General features: G+C 47.1%; 1 long non-coding RNA gene across 2 annotated transcripts; it reads left to right on the forward strand.

Annotated features, from left to right (window-relative positions):
* The first annotated feature begins 12,856 nt into the window (after positions 1-12,856).
* Positions 12,857-14,998, forward strand: LOC129385368 (uncharacterized). 2 transcript variants are annotated; one of them, XR_008612931.1, is made up of 2 exons: positions 12,857-13,692; positions 14,651-14,998. It is a non-coding gene; the product is annotated as an uncharacterized lncRNA (long non-coding RNA). The 2 variants fall into 2 exon arrangements; XR_008612930.1 differs by having other exon boundaries at positions 14,871-14,998.
* The last annotated feature ends 234 nt before the right edge of the window (positions 14,999-15,232 follow it).

Here is a 15,232-nt window from a genome sequence, read left to right on the forward strand (position 1 = left end):
TTCATTATGCCTCCGAAGTGAGTCAGTGCTTTGACTCCAGCGTGGTCCGGTTTGCGGCTTCTGGTGACTCTTCAACAGTAAATATGAGCTCGGCCAGCGATATTACCATGGCACGAAGCCGCCGTCACAAGGGAAAAATTAGAAAGACATCACTGAAGATTTGCTTGGTACTGTAAAACGCGAGTGGGAAACGTTTACACTATCCCATACGTGCCAACAACAATGCAGAACCGGAGCTTCCCGAAAAGGGAGAGCATGTCGGAATATGTCAAGCAAATTTCCCCTGACAAAGCTGAAGGAACACGTATAAACACTTGAAAGAATAACCTTTCAGTGGAAGCTAATGCACAGAAAATATCTGACAAAATGAAAGCAATCACTCTCTACAGAAAGGAACGCAATAACAGCGCAGCACCCACTGAAATTAATCACTCAGCCTACGACAAGGCAGTCACAACAGGCGTTATATACGACAGGGACGTTGAGGTTACAGACCCTGCAAAACTTCTCTGATTGTCAGCCTCTGTACTCAGCTTTCTCCGCATCGTAGAAAACATCAACATTTTGATGACATACCAGAGCGCTTGCCTGTGGTATTTGCTTCTTTCTTTTCTTGTTTTATTCGCTCTGTTCAGCCTCGGTTTAAAATATTTGCATTCAGCTGGAGCTGCTGGACAAATTCCGCATCGTTAGTCATTTATAAGGTACGACAGTAAGGGGTGGCAAGCACAAAAATAACTATAACATTTCTTAAGCCTTGAGAGACAGTCAAACCGTTAGCTGCAAAGGAAGTTCACCGTAGAGTCCCGCGCTTCTCGTACCGGCTGGTTAACTACGACAGTCATTGCGCTGTGCGATGAAGTGATTCTATGGGACTAAGGCGAACGTTGTGCAGAGAACAAATGAAAAACAATCATATTTACCCTAAACTGGAAATAGGGACGCGAAAATGATGGATAGGACATTAAAGCCTTTTGTTACATGGATAACTTGCATACGTTAATCGGGTCTCGACATGCGCACAAACTTGCGTTTTGATATGTTTGTCATTTGATAAGAGAAAGCCATAAAATTTAAAGGTCCCGGAGAAGTTTGGCTATAAAGAACAGGTCCAGGATGTCGAAATAAAATATTTGCAATATTTGCATTCTTTGTAAGCAAAATTATCAATTTCGTAAAATTTACACAAAGTATGAGGGCTCTGATGACCTTCTTTAGTGCCACGAGTATCGAGTGACACTCTTGTTTCTTGCGCAGCACTTCCGGTTCACCTCCCGAGACAACCGAGTACGAAATTCAATATAAATCAGAAAGAAATAGAAAAGCGATAGTACAGTACAAAATTCATGGGTTTGTTTACAGATATGATATAGGAGCATAAGTTTAGTTACAAATTGATGCACTGAAGTGGCTGCAATTATTTTTGGTAATTAAAAATCACTGATTACCGCGCAGCAAAGGACATAATCCTAGACACTAGAGACCCGTCACGAGCGCACGACTTTGGCGAAATTCCTGGAAACTCGAAAGGCGAAAGGGGGAGTAACGAGGTCACTAAAGGCGTCACAAGCAAGAAGATGATATCATATTGAACCGGCTAATTAATGGAAAACTGTTGCGTGGCTTAGACCCGAGATCTACCTAGCCGAGCGGATGTGTCGACACTCCCTCCTCTCGCGCTTCTCTTCCGCTGGCACTCACCTGCTCCCTCGCTTGCTCGCAACAGCTGCGTGCGCGCTCTCATTACATGCCGTGACGTCAGCACAGGATAGGGAGCGTGAAGTGCGCTTCGTGCGCCGTTCCCTAGGGGCTACGCCCCGACAAGTGGCCTTAAGTCCCTCTATAATTTTCAAGGTAGCGACATCTGCCGCGCGGGCCAGCTAGGAAGTTTCTGTAGCAGACGGCGCCCACGCTAAACCGCGGCGCCGCGGCATTTGTGAGGTGAAAAAATATCTGCATACGCGCGGAAATAAAACCTGCTGGTGCCTGACTGTGGCGAAAAACGAAAGAAGGACCCGAACTGCTAAATTTAGTCCTTTAATTTCAAATGAGCGCTCCAAGAAAAACGCTCAAGACAGCGTAATTAGGGCTTGATCGCCTCGATTCCGCATGTTTCCATTTCGTTCGTTTGCGCTCAAACACCGCGCGAGCCTTGGTGATTGCTTGCACTTAATCCCATTTGCTCTGTTTTTTCTACACGCGTTGTTATGTTGACAAAATTGGCCGAACACATCTTACGATGAGTACCGACGGTAATGTCTTTGGAAAAGAATCAATATTGCGACACAACTAACCTGTACTGTCGAAGCAAGTTATGTATGGGGCGTGGGCTGCAGCGCCACTCCCCTTTCGCACTTCCCTCAGGGCGCTCGGTGCCAGCTATCGGAGCACACTTGAAAGCTGTGCGCGACTTCCAAGATGCATGGCGTACTGGTGCGTGTGAAGGCTGAGGAACACTTAATTCGGTGACCTAGCTTCTCTCTCGCCCTTTTTGCTAGAGACGCTGAGCTATCTGGTGGTGCTACCAAGAAGTCCGCCCGCGGCCTCGGAGGCAAATAGCATGGCGTGTCAGTTCCTTCCAACACTGATAATTGTTCTCTCGCTTACCGCATGCCCTACCCAATGGCACAAACCATGTGACACAAGTTGGCGTGATGCTCATTGAACAGTGGCACATACCCACTGCATTCGAGGCACAGCTTGCTAACGCCTTGATGGCGAAAACTTTCATTGAAAAGATGCACATACTCTGTGAATTTCAGCTGATGAGTATGGGTTCTTCAAGAACCCTGGAGAGAGGTTTGATTCCATGGAGACGAAGAAATAGAAGCAATTTTGAATAGTTATTGTAGAGCGGCACTATCCCGTTATCAAATACCCAGTCAACCAACTACACATAAAGGAGTTGCCTGAAGACAAGAACAGACCGAGTGGCACTTACTCCTATGGTTCAAGTCGGCGTGAAACAAGTTCTTAAAACAGCAATGCCTACCAAGACTCGCATTTAGAGTGACCTCTGTCTCTGTGAAAGATCTTCGTTGAACGGCGAAACATATGTAAGCTTTGACAATGCTCAGTGACGCATGGTGGTGCAAAGGTGGGTTACGAAACCTGTTCACTTAGCAGAGAAACTCGATGTGCTGGTCATTCGTGCACACGCAACCTGGGTGCCCACACAGGCGGGAGAGCAGTTAGACAGAAACCTAAGTACAAACATAGCCTCCCAAGAAGTGCGTGGAGTACCCGAAGAATGTTAACGAATTGAAAGAATGAATACGCCCATGAAATATCTTAGTGGAACGCTTCTTTGGATCGAACTATGCACATATTGGATTACGAAACTTTTAATAAATTGCCAGAGGCATCAGCTAAAATCCCTACTTAGTAATAAAAGCAAACGACCTTATTAGGGTCCTGAGGAGATAAGCGGGGGCCTGCAGGTCCCTACCCAGCCGTTGGCTAGTCAAATGTCGGAACAGAGAGGCCATGCCTCTCCGCTCGTTCACAAGCCCTCTGGACAGCCAGGAGGTGGACGTCTCGTTTCGGGTCTGTGATGGCCTTCGTCCAGTCTTCTCGGTTAAAATTCTGTAACACAGGGCACTGCCAGAGCATGTGATTTAATGAGCTAAATTTACTGCCACAGTCTGGGCAGAGTGGATCAATGTCCGGGTGGAGCATGTTCAGAAAGCCCCTAGAGGGGTAGGACCCCGTCTGAAGCATGGGAAGCGTGCTAGCTTGTGGCATGTTGAGCTTATGATGGGGCAAAGGAAAACTGCCTATTCCCTCTGTAATGAGAGGTGACCCGGTAATACGTCTGGTCCCATGTGAGCTGGGAATCAGACTATGTGATGAACAATGTCAGAGGGGTGTTTGCTGTTTAGAAGCCTGGCTGCTTCTTTGGCTATTAATCCCGATGCGAACGCTCTAACTGCTGCTCGGGAATCAGTGTGCACCGTAGTGCGTTTTGAGTCCTGTAATGCGACAGCTATAGCAGCCTGTTCCGCCACACCGACTGAGGAGGTCTTCAGCGAGGCTGCCGAGAGGAATTCTCCGCTGCCATTGTCTATGGCTACGGAAAACTTGTTGGCACTGGCGTGTCGCGCCGCGTCAACAAAGGTCTGGGTTCTGGATATGTTCTTTAAGAAAGTTCTAGCCCTCGCCAACCTTCGACCTTTATTGTGTTGGGGGTGGACATTTCTTGGAAAAGGGTCTACAATAAAGGAGTTCCTTGTTTGTATATCAAGTTGCGTGGTATTTTCCTGATTGAAGCTAGGATGGAGGCCTGCCGCATCCAGAAGTCTTCTGCCTGCTTTGGAGTTTGATAATCTAATAATTTGTGCTGATCTTCGTGCTTCTATGAACTCCGAAATTGTGTTGTTTACTCCCAATGTCATGAGTTTCTCTGTGCTAGCCGTGATTGGCACGCCGATCAGCCTTTTGATACTTTTGCGCATAAGCGTGTCTGATTTATCCATTTGATCTGATCTATCCAATTGAGGGCCGCGACTATGTAAATGACATGGCTGATGAGGAACGCATGGTGAGCCCTAAGGAGTATATCCTCGCCTATTCCGCCTTTCTTGTTGGACACTATCATAATTAATCTAATAATGCTCTCAGTTCTTGCGGTGAGTTGGGCTATAGTCTGAGCGTTGCATTCCTTTGAGTTTATTGAAAGCCCTTGTATTTTGATAGAGTCTACTGTCGGGATGGTGTGCCCATCTGTGGTACGAACGCTAATGGCCCCTCCGAAAACCTCTTTGCTTCTTCGCGCTCCACGACTCTCAGATGACCGTCAGATGAGAAGGGCATGTCAAGGAGGCAATGCTATTCACTTTGAAAGCAAGCAAAATTGACCTCCTGTAATCTAGGGGAACGTTTAATTTGACAGCTTAAACAACGTTGGGATTCACCACGCGATGTTTGCGTCGGTGCTTATGTAAGTTTTGCGTCAGGAGATTCAAACGAAAATATATTTGAATTGTTTAAGTTATTGGGCCCCTTGCTTTCTTCAATTGTGTCCCTTTAAAACTACGCCTCGTGACTATGCATCTATTATCAAGAACCAGATAGCTGCCCGCAACTGTTATAGAATGTAACAGGGTTCTCAAATTAGGCACATATTTTTGTCGCCTATTTAGTAGTACGGAGAGGAAAGCGAGATAAATCACAGCAGTGAACGTCCGTTTAAAATTGATGCCCATCCGCTGATTTATAAAGAAGCCGAGCTATCTTGAACAACCCTCCCGCACACACCTGACCATGGCTGCTTGGGTCTGCTGGTGCTTTGCCTAAACGTTCCCACCTCGAAAATAAATAAATAATTGTTCAGCTAACTTAGTGTGCCCCTGTGCGCTCGGCGCTGTGGCAGTGCGTAATTCGCAAACACCCCGGGGCTGCGAGAGCACATAGGGAAGCGGTCCTGGATTGAGTTGAGATGCGGCGAGTGGCACGCTCGTCAGTCGCCAGACCAAATCGCATCGGGGAAACGATGGTTCTGCCCGAGCTGTGGTGAGGAGTCTCACTGGTTTAAAAAAGAAGGGGAGGGGGGGGGGGGGAGGGAAGCGAAAGGCGTACCGAACGGTAGCGCTGCATCAATGTGCAAAAAGCAGTGGGAGCGGCGGCCCTCTCTAAGCGACCTTTCCGGTAGCTTGCGCGCAATCTTCATCTGATCACCACTAGCACACACTCCGGCCATACCAAGATAAGCGTAAATATTCATATACCCGGTTCCTAATATCAGCCTTAAGCCGCGAAGAGGAGCTCGCCACTTTTGGCTTCATGAGATGAGCTACACTCCTGCCACCTGCTTCTCCGGGGCAGCCGCTCTACCATCTGAGCTAACAAGGCGGCTAGCAAGTGGCAGGGCGAAGTCGAATTTCTCGACAACACAAAGCAAAGGCAAGTGTTTGACGTACTAGTTCTGCGGAAACCCGCAAGGTGGAGAGAAGTAATTAATTCAAAAAGGGAAAATCAGACATCCACCGGTTCGTAGCAATTGCTACCATTGCGGGTTTCCGCAGAACTAATACGTCAAACACTTGCCTTTGCTTCGCGTTGTCGACAAATTCGATTTCGCCCTGCCACCTGCCCTGCCACCTGCCTTTCCGGAGCAGCCGCTCTACCATCTGAGCTAACCAGACGGTTAGCAGGTGGCAGGGCAAAGTCCAATTTGTCAACAACACGAAGCAAAGGCAAGTGTTTGACGTTGTAGTTCTGCGGAAACCCACAAGGTGGAGAGAAGTAATGAATTAAAAAAAAGGGAAATGAGACCTCCACCAGTTCGTAGAAATGACTACCATTGCGGGTTTCTGCAGAACTACTACGTCAAACCTTTGACGTCAAGCCTTTGCTTCATGTTCTTGACAAATTCGACTTCGCCCTGCCATCTGCTAGTCGCCTGCTTAACACAGATGGCAGAGCGGCTGCCCCGGCAAGGCAGTGGTCCCGGGTTCGGGTCCCGGACCAAGACGAATTTTTCTTCAACTGTGATGTTTTTCTTTCGAGGAATGCGTATGGGTTTCCTTTGTAGCAATTGCTACGAACGGGTGGATGTCTGATTTTCCCTTTATTGAGTACTTCTCTCCACCTTGTGGGTTTCCGCAGAACTACTACGTCGATTGTGCTATACTTTCTTTTACGGATAAAACAAAGGGCGCTATAGATGCCGGTTTCTACGCAGGATCAATTTTTATCGACTCATCCAAAGCATTTGAATCAATAAACCACGTCATCTTACTTACTAAACTACGAGCAGTAGGCATCGATGGCCCAGCATTAGCACTTCTAAAAAGTTACCTAACAGATAGACAACAAGCTGTGTATTTTAGTTCCTCACTTTCTAATTTCAGAATAACCAATAAAGGGGTCCCGCAGGGGTCTGTACTTGGCCCGCTACTATTCCTGCTTTATATAAATGATTTACCCGGTTGTTTAACAGAAACTGAGGCCTTTCTTTACGCCGATGACACTACATTACTTGCAACCGATCGTTCACTAACTTCCCTGACTACTAAGTTAAACACTGATCTGAAAAATATTTTAACGTGGTGCCAGGTTAACTCGCTAAGCATAAATCCTACCAAAACGTCTTTTATGCTTTTTCATTCGAATCACAGGACACCAGAGTTCATTCCCACTGTCAACCTAAACTCTCTTAACATCAGTGCAGTTAATGAATGCTCATTTCTTGAAATAATTCTTGACTCAAACTTAAAATTTACGAAGCATATCGCCTATTTGAAGCGCAAAATTTCTCCCGGTATTAGAATTTTACTTAAATCGAGATATTATTTTAGCAAACCAACATTCCTGACCTTGTATTATTCTTTTATTCACAGCCATCTTCGGATGTGCCCAGACGTGAACGGGAGACCAAACTAAGGGGCACACATGGTGGCGGCTGCGTTGTGCACTGTGTGGAGTGCTGTGATCCGAGAAAGTTGCAGGAAACTGTCGAACTCGAACGTCGGTACAAAGCGAAACCACCCTCTCTTTAGCAGAAAGCATGGCTAGCACGGCGCAGACACAGCTCTGCAGCGGAGGCGCTTGGAGAGAGACGGCATTCTCTATTGTCGGAGCTATCCTTCCCGGTCACTTGTGCTGGTTACGCTTCAGTGACTGTATTTACGCTATGGTTATAGTAGTTGTAGCAGTAGTAGTTGTTCCTCACAAAAAGACTTTAGACTGTCTATAGAAAGTCTATAGACTGTTTATAGGCAACTTTGCCTTTCGATATATTTGCACTTTTGTTGATACAATGTTTATAGGCTTTCTATAGACGAAAGTCCATAAAGTTTCTACTTTTTGTCTGTTCGCAATCTATAGATGGTGCATAAAAGAAAGTCGATAAGGTGTTTGTTTCTTTTTTGCCTGCTTCCCCTCTATAGACTACCTATAGACAAAAGTCAATACAGTCTCTATTTATTCTTTTCTATTATTTATCTATTGTCTTTCTATAGACGAAAGCAGATAAGGTTTCTATTTTTTTTCTCTATTCGCACTTGTGGGGATGCGCGACTCTCGCGCGTCCCCTGATGTTTTTCCCGCATAGCGCGCCTCCTGTAGTGCGGCTTTGCCGCGTGGACGGCGTGATGCCCGCGGCGGTCGATGTGGTTGGGGCGCAGTGCGAGAGATGGCGCGAGTGTTGCGCTGCTAACGCCGCCGACAGGCGAGGTTACTTAGGCGCCGAAAGGAAGGCGCTTGGTCTCTTTGGGTTCTGGAAGCGAACGGTACGGACGTGCCATGCCGCGCGTGCGCCGACCCATGCTTCGGCGAGACTGTCTCGCGTGGCCGCCTTCGAACGTGCCACCCTTCGCGCGACCGTACACGCGAACGACCAGGCGTTGGGATCCAGCATGGGGCGAACATATTCGCTCGCTCTGCGGTCGCGGTGAGTCGGACTTCTAGATTTGTCGCGCGCCCATCGGCATGTATTGTGGATACCAACTCGGCTAGCAGGCATTGATCTATGAAAGGTGCAATAAATGCCCTTGTGACTGTTTGCACTACTGTGGTGTCGTTCCTTTGTCCCAAGAGTACGGGAGGAGAACCCCATATCTCCCACACACTCTATCGACGGTCTTTAGAAAAAAGTCGATATGGTGTTTGTTTCTTTTTTGTGTACTTCCGCTCTATATACTACCTATACACGAAAGTCAATACAGTCGCTATTTCTGTCTATTAATTCTCGGTAAACTTTCTATAGACGAAAGTCGATAAGATTTCTATTTCGTTTTGTCCATTCGCAGTCTATAGACGGTCTATAGAACAAAGTTGATAAGGTCTTTGTTTCCTTTTGTCTTCTTCCCCTCAATAGCATATTTATAGACGTCAGTCGATACAGTCTCTATTTATTGTTGCTCATTCTGCGTCTATAGACTGTTTATACATGATATTCGATAAGGTATACAGTTCATCTTGTCTATTCCCACTCTACGAAGTTCTTCACAAACACGCACATCCACATATTCACGTGCACACACCCACCCACACCCACGCACGCACACACGCATATATATATACATATACATATATATATATATCCTGCCGATCTTCTTCGTCACAATCACCCCCGGAATCGAAGAGTAGCCATCCTGGCGATTTAGGAAGAGGTGAGCGGATCGTAATACGGCCTCAGCCGGTCAATGTGCACAGTCTCTCGTCCCCGACGACGCAGCTCTGGAGATGGTTACACGGGCTCGACCACGTAATTAACAAGTAATGGTTGCGCAACCACGCGGTAGGGCTCGTCGTACTTCGGGAGGAGCTTGGACGAAAGGCCAGGAGCAACAACAGGCGGTACCCAAAGCCACACGAGTGAGTAGATAGGAAAGGGGTGAGGGGGTGCGCTGAGGTCACGGCTCTCTTTTAAGCGGCACTGTTGAGCAGACGTCAAAGAACGGGCCAGTTGTCGGCATTTCTCGGCGTACTGAGCGACCGTAGAATCAGGTGAGCATTCAGCAGGGTCCGGCCGGTACGGGAGAACTGTATCAATGGTGCTGGAGGGATGGCGGCCGTAAAGCAGAAAGAATGGTGAGAATCCGGTAGTGGCTTGAGGGGCTCCCGTCCAAGTACGATGCTGACGCTCCAACCTTCTTGGCCCAGAGCCATGTCGATAATGCCAGCTTAGCACCGGTTCTCTCCCGATCACACCTCGAGTCACACGCCTCGAGGGCTCGTGCCATTCGGACAGATCCGCGCACATCATCGTCGTCTTTTATTTTTGTGCCCCATGCCTCTTTCACATGACAACCATGCAAGCACTCACGACAATGACTTATTGGGTCAGGCAAAACGGCAATTCAGGGAATCTGTCTTGTCGAAGTAAAATACGACGTAGCCATCACGGTGCTGTCTGACTGAGTGGGTCATTGTGACATGTTTTCTCAATGAACATCTGGACCAATTATTTATAATTCAGCTGATAGCGACAAACTGAGAAATCTCGATGATGAGATTACGTTCCACATAAACATACTGAAGGGATATTAAGTTACTCTCGACAATCACTCTGCTTTTCTGCGCCACGTCATCATGAAAGCCTTAGCACATGACCTAGGTATCTAGTATTGTTAGCGGCTGAAGTAGGTTTCCTGGTCAAACAACGTTGGCACATCAGCAGCGGTCCCAGCAGAGAGGTCCCAACAAGCGAAAGTTCTTATGATCTTTAAAAAAATGAATTATGGGGTTTTACGTGCCAAAACCACTTTATGATTATGAGGCACGCCGTAGTGGGGGATTCCGGAAATGTCGACCACCTGGGGATCATTAACGTGCACCTAAATCTAAGCACACGGGTGTATCCTTTATCACACTGCAAGCCCTAAATGTGAAATCCAAATGTGAGCCCCTGTCTGGGGATATTTTAAACGTGGTAGCAACAGACAAATACAGCAGATCAGTTACGTTTTGCTGGGCACCAAGCTATGTTGAAATACCGAATAATGAAGCAGCGGATAGATGCGCACCAATGGCAGCGTACAAATACATAAGAAACACAACACTTCCATACAAAGATCTTACCCGTGCGAGTCGGAAGGCGCTTAGGTCAAAATGGCAGCACGAATGGAACCATTGTACAAGCAACAAGGTACATCTTATTAAACCCGTAAATGGCAAGTGGAAGTCGTGCAGTTACCAGCCATGGTTCCATGAGGTGCTATTATGTTGCCTTCGGATTGGACTCACAAATCTTACACACAATTTTCTCTTTCGAAAATAAAACCTGCCAACTGGCGAGAAGTGCCATGAACCTCTTACAGTGATGCACATTCTTATGATATGTCCACACATGAAAACACAGAGCAAAATCTTTAACGCAATCTGCATAATTTCCACCCCACCCTATTATTGGCAGATGACCCAATAATGCCTTTAACTAACTTGTTCGACATTTTAGAGACAACTGGTTATTTATACAAGCCATATGTAATCCATGTTTAACTGATCTAGCATTGTGTTTTATATTGTATCGTGACTGGTGCAGGATGACGTTAATCGCCTTTGCGCCATTAAACCCAACTAGTGTGGGAGGGCGAGAGAGGGAAAAGGCAACGAAAAAAGGCAAAGTCGTCCTGGGGCTTGGTGCCCGCAAAGCGTTCGGCGATGTGTCGCCTGCCACTATCATGAGCAGTGTAAATTCCAACTCGGGTTTCCGCGCATATACCTTCGCCCGGGTGTTTGTGACCAAACTGTACGGTAGAGCTGTCCCTGGGCGAGCTTTGCAATGATTTTATTTCTCTCGGAACAATGGGCACTCCTCAGGGTGCTGTTCTTTCCCCGTTCCTCGTTAATCTATGTTCCAGCTTCCTGCGAAGCCGCCATCCATACCCAAAATCTCCCACTCCCTCTGTGGGAACAATGCTACCATTCGTACCTGCAAAGGCACTGACGAGGACATTCAGACTGCGCCTTCAAGAAGCTTGCCACAGCCTACAGTCACATGTTGAGGCAATGTGGCTCACTTGCTTAGCAGTAAAATCTGAGCTTCCCGTAATTCCCCACAAAGCCAAACGCTCCGCTCAGCCTTCTCCACTGCCAGTCAACCTTGACATTCGCCTCAACGGCGTCAGCATTCCTGAGGTGCAGACCATCCGTACCTTCAGAATGCCGCTGCAAAAGAACACGCACAATGAGGCATGCATCATAACGCTGAAAGCAACGCGCAGCAGATGGTACGCTTCATGAGAATCCCCGCCCTCAAACACGAGGCTGGGAAACAGACCTTTGTAAGCTGAGGCTCTATTCTCGACACGGATGGCGGCTGCACGGCCAACTCTATCCGCCATACTGACTATCTGATTGGTTGTGGAGAGCTCATGTCTTGAAATTTGTGCCGGGAAACGGAAATTTTGCAACATGCCATTTTGCTATCAGGATGACGAAATGTGACGTGCAGTTGCAAATTTTATCGACTAATACATTTTTTTGGACCTTGGCCGCTACATTGCGGTGTTAGCGCTTCAATAATAAAGTGAGCGGTAGCATACAGAAGCCTGTGTAATGCATAGGCAATTTTGGGAATAAGTGGTGACTATAGAAGATAGGGGTACCATGTCAGCTTGCTGAATGGCTGAAGGAAATGGCTGAGGGGAGGGTCACAGGAAAGGCGATTTCGTAAATGTCAATTTGACGTAGCGTGACGTTGGGCTGCACCGCCATTGCAGAGATTTTCTACTATATTTATGTTGCGACGAGCCGCGCGAATTACACTAATGAGCAGCCATATGCAATGGCAGCCGAAAGGAGTGCGTATTGCCACATTTTTCCTATCGTTTGGCGCCACGAAAATATTTTGTTCATAACGCGTGGTCGCAGTATTTGCATTCCTCTCGGGTGGTGCTGGTATTTGTGTTCTGGGCCATCATTTTGTAAAAGAACGCGTTTATATGATACAATATTGGTTGAACATAGCAAACATTCTGCATCGTTGTCCACTTTTCACTGCTGCATTGGTATTGTAATCAAGATTAATGCCTTTTCGCGCAATAAATATATATGACAACGGCATCTTTTTAATTTATAAGAAGGAATGTACGTAAGCCGGCGCCTTGAACTTTCCGCGCGCGGTGCGATTAATCAGCCAAGTGAAAAGAGAAGGCAGCGCCGCTGCTTCCATTGCGCAAGCGGATACCCCTGGCGCGCACAAAGCTATCGGTGATATTCGGCCGTTTCCCAGCCAAGCGAGTCGGGCTGAGTCACTTGTGTTTCGCGAGATAGCGATGACGTGGCTTAAAACGTGCACTCATCACCACGGGTAGGTCGCGTATGTTGTGGAAAGCAAGCGCGTTGGCGCCAACATGCGATGACACATTCCATTTACCGGGGCCACGCATCATAGCTTATGAAACAGACGACGGCTTGTACGCTGCAGACGAGGTAAGCGAGCAGCATTTTTGTCGAAGTAATCGCGCGCCTTGAGCTAGCTGCCTTATTTTTACAGACGAGAAAAATTGTTTTATCAAGAACGTTAGGTTCAGTGCCTTCGTGTCAATTTCTTAGGCAAAATGTAAAATTTGCGTCACGCTACGAAAGCAAAACAGGGCCACCAGTGTCATTATACATTCCACCGGATAGACCACAAGACATTCCGCCATTTGGCGGAATGTCTAGATTAGAGTATTTGTTCTGGCCAATAATTCTCAGTCACATAACATGCTTGCTTCTTTAACTGCATCCTGTGGCAGATACCAGGAAAGTGCGTTCGATCATCTGCCAGGCCTATAAGACAGCGCTTGTTATCCCTTCGACTTAGAGAAAGAAATTCAACAAGAGGGGACAATCTTCAAAAACTGGCAACAGGAAACACGTCACGCCTAGTTTCAACTCCATCCGTTAGTTGACGCAAGCATCGGAAAAAAACAGAATTTGAAATCAACTTACAAACAACGTTTGCTTTTTTTTATTCTTTCCCACTCAAAGTGGAAATGTTTTGCGTGTAAATGAACTTCTACTTGGCGACTTATTTTTGTTGCGTTGCTTAGCAGCAAGCTAGCGGCACGCCAGACGCGCGTGCATACGTCATGCGCCAGACAAGTCGCAGGAGTGAGCGAGGCCGGCTGCGGATGTGAAGCTCGCGTGCTCGGCGACCCGTCTTTTTTTGGATGCAGCCCGTTTTTTGGGCTCCCGGCGTTCTTTTGTGTTCCGTCTGCATTTCGGCACAGCACCACTGCACTACTGGACTACAACAAGGTGAGCAATTTTGTTTGACAGTCTGCGACGCACTTCAAGCACAATTAGGCTTACTGTACAAAACTGAACCTATATGGTGACGCAGTTATCGAAAAACAGCTCCGCCGTCCAAGCCTAGTTAACTTGAGTTAATTATTTGTACTGGGAGATATTGGCAATGCTTTCAATGAGCCCAAGCATAAATAAAACTTATTTCGGTAGTTTTTGGGCACGCTCACCGCACCTGGCTTTGTGACGAAAAGCACCTTGGTCGTGTGACGCAGTTTCGCGTGTACTGAATTTTATCGGGACAAGTTGTGGCGCTTTCTCTGGCCCCAGACATTATTGTAACTAATTTCGCTACTTTTTGCAGTACTTTTCAAGCGCAGTGGCCGCACGCGGCTGTGTGCCGCAGTTAGTTTCGCGTGTACTGAATTTTAGTGGTAGAAGTTCGTGACGCATTCTCTGACCAGAAAAAGTATTGTAATTCATTAGGTAACTTTTTGGGATATTTTGAGTCATGCTCGCCGCACCTAGGGTTGTGAAGCTGTTTGCAAAAAAGCAAGCCGGCCATGGTGAGTTAGTTTTGCGTCTACTGAATTTTAGTGGGACAAGCTTGTGGCGCATTTTATAGCCCTGCAACAACATATACCTTATTTCGCTACTCACGCTTGTCGAAAACGCGACGAGCGATTGCCGAGAATGATAACACGGGAGTGTTGCTTTCGCCGGCAGGACGCGTAAAAGATAACACGGAGGAGCTCAAGAACTTGACGTTTATGTATTCTGAGCGACTGAAAACAGGCTTTGCACACACGAATCTGTCTTGAGTGCGACTAGAAGGCATTCTGCGAGCGTGTAACATGGTCTGGCTGAGCCTGTGTTGTAGCCACCTCTGTGTACTTGGCGTACGATTGCGTCGACTGAGGCCAAGTTGGAAACGCGCAGTCACCCGTGTATTTGTGCTCTTAAATCGCAGGAAGTAATGCCCGGGAAGAGAGGGATGCCTGAAAATCGGATGCTTTCTTCACATTTTATGGCATTGTTTGGGAGGAGTCTTTGCTGCGAAATGTGCGTAAAAGTGAATTTATCAGTAATGCCGCTCATTCACCACTTACGCACGTTTCGCCTCTACACGTAATACTCCTGTTAGGTCAGTTTACCAGAATGATTCGTGCTTGTAATTTACTTTGTTTCAGCTGATGGCATGCGGTGGAGCTTCGTACGGCAACGACTGGTGCTTACCTGGTGCCACAACTTTGGATGAATGCAGTAGCCCGGAAGAAGCATCTATATAGAGCAAAATAAACATTTCATCATTTCAGAAGACGTCTTTCGTTCTCTTTATGAAATTCCACCTGACATATTCGGTGCAGTCTTCTAAAGGTCGTTCGCAATCATTTCTACTAAATAATGAAACGATTCCACGCCAAGGCCACGCGGGGCTCAGCAGAAGCGGAAAAAAATAAATGTCGCGCCGAGCAGCGGAGCCGGCGCGGCGTGTACCAACTGGTGTGCAAAACGCGCGCGCCCAAAACCGAAACCGGAAGGTGTTAATACC

The sequence above is a fragment of the Dermacentor andersoni genome, chromosome 7 (genome assembly GCF_023375885.2).
Source record: "Dermacentor andersoni chromosome 7, qqDerAnde1_hic_scaffold, whole genome shotgun sequence".
Taxonomy (NCBI): domain Eukaryota; kingdom Metazoa; phylum Arthropoda; class Arachnida; order Ixodida; family Ixodidae; genus Dermacentor; species Dermacentor andersoni.